Genomic DNA, 2427 nt, shown 5'->3' with positions numbered 1-2427 from the left:
CACACCCGGCTAATTTTTTGTATTTTTAGTAGAGACGGGATTTCACTGTGTTAGCCAGAATGGTCTCGATCTCCCGAACTCGTGATCCGCCTGCCTCGGCGTCCCAAAGTGCTGGGATTACAGGCGTGAGCCACTGCGCCCGGCACATCTGTTTTTTGTATTTTTAATAAAGACAGGGTTTCACCTTGTTGGCCAGGTTAGTCTAAAACTCTTGACCTAAGGTGATCCACCTGCCTCAGCCTCCCAAAGTGCTGGGATTACAGACATGAGCTACTGTGCCCAGCTGGATTTTCCTGGTATTTTAAATGTCCTTTTTCTTTATGGTCATTGCAATAAATATTTTTGGCTCACGCCTTTAATCCCAGCACTTTGGGAGGCCAGGGCAGGCGAATCACCTGAGATTAGGAGTTCAAGACCAGCCTGACCAACATGGAGAATGCCGTGTCTACTAAAAATACAAAAAATTAGCCGGGTGTGGTGGCACATGCCTGTAATTCCAGCTACTCAGGAGGCTGAGGCAGGAGAATCGCTTGAACCCGGGAGGTGGAGGTTGCGGTGAGCCAAGGTCGCGCCATTGCACTCTAGCCTGGGCAACAAGAGTAAAACTCTGCCTCAAAAAAAAAAAAAAAGAAAAGAAAGTTGTGGCAGAAATCCCAATAGAGGTGGGGAAGAACAGGTGGTAGAAACAAGAGCAGTGTGGGGGAGCCACAGTGAGAAGCCATCCTGGGGCAGGGAAAGGCTCCAAGGACAATTCCAAGCTTCCATGCCCTCTTCTCATGAACCTCTGCATTCCGTGCATGGTGTCTGTTCAGTGGGTCATCCAGGAGACACTGTGAGATAGAGGAGACAGTGAGCCTGAAATTTATAGGCAGAAGCCCTGCTGCTGGCTGGCTGTGTCATCTTAGGCAAGCTGCCTACTCTAGAGCCTCAGACACTTAAGGAACCAAAGTGTCTGTTTCTCAAGAATTCAAAGCTGTAAGTCATGTGGGCAGAAAAAAGCACAGAGCACTGGAATCACTAAACAAGCAGAAATAGCTGCTCACAGATCCTGGTGGGATGACAGCTGTCCTACTTTGCCTGAGATTTTCAGTACTTAAACCTAGATATACCTGGGCAAATCAGAACTGTTGCTTACCGTAGTCCTAGGCACCTATGGTCCACACAGCCATACTCCTAACCCTAAGGCAGAAGAGGGAAGCTAGGGCCTAGCCTCCAGCACAGAGTGACAAGGAGAGAACCAGTAGAAGCAGAGGAAGGAAAGGGAGGTGAAGCTAGGGAATGAGGTGGGTTCATGTGAGAAAGATGCCTAAAAACCAGGATTCTGAGTCAGGTATCAGAGAAGAGGCAGAGAGAACAGAGTAGGGGGAAGAAGCAGGGGTCTGGCCGAGAAAATGGGGGCTGTTATGGAGAAGGGACAGTAGGTCCCAGACAGGAAACAGCAGGGGCATGGCAAATAGATCCTTGAATTGGGCATCTTGAAACCCAGCTCTGACTCCTAGCTCCTCCCCCTCCTAGCCCCATGGCTAGGACACTTGACTCCTTGAACCTCAGTTTCCTGACCTCTAAAATAAAGAAAATAGTAGCCAGCTAGGCGCAGTGGCTCACAACTGTAATCCCAGCACTTTTGGAGGCAGAGGTGGGTGACTCACCTGAGGTCAGGAGTCTTGAGACCAGCCTGGCCAACATAGTGAAACCCTGTCTCTACCAAAAATACAAAAATATATAATCCCAGCTACTTGGGAGGCTGAGGCAGGAGAATCGCTTGAACCTGGGAGGCGGAGGTTTCAGTGAGCCGAGATGGCGCCACTGCACTCCAGCCTCGGCAAAAGAGGGAGAGACTCTGTCTCTCTCTCTCTCTCTCTCTCTCTCTCTCTCTATATATATATATATATATATATATACAGCTTTGCAGAGTGATTGTAATGAATAGCTAAGAACAAATATGGAAGAGCACTATGTAAGCCCCAAGGAGTCACACAAGTGGGGTTCCTTCTCCCAACCCCTCCTTGTGAACCCTCCTCTCTCTCTCTGGCTGCACCACTCACTTTCAACCCCACCTCCCCCTCATGAAGAATGCACATAATTAACCCCTTCACATCTGTCTCTACTGCCACCTAAACAGATAGGAAGCTCCTTGCTTTTGGGAAACAACTTCATGGACCAGGAGCCCCTTTCCTCTCGCAACTGCTGGGCAGAGTGGGCCAATAACAAAGGCCTACCTACCTGAGTTAAAGTGAAGACACGTGGACAGCTTGGAGAACCAAGAGCTTGGGCCCCAAAATTAAGTGCCCCTGGGTTAAAGCCCAGCTCCCCCATGTACCAGTTTTATGATTGAACTAATCACTGAGTTCCCTGAGCCCTGTTCATCTGACCCTTAAGTAAAGCACTTGAAGACAACAAATATTTTGTGGGTTTTTTTTTGGTTTT

This window comes from Colobus angolensis, unplaced genomic scaffold (genome assembly GCF_000951035.1).
Source record: "Colobus angolensis palliatus isolate OR3802 unplaced genomic scaffold, Cang.pa_1.0 Scaffold87, whole genome shotgun sequence".
Taxonomy (NCBI): Eukaryota; Metazoa; Chordata; class Mammalia; order Primates; family Cercopithecidae; genus Colobus; species Colobus angolensis.
Note: the sequence above shows the minus strand (reverse complement) of the source record.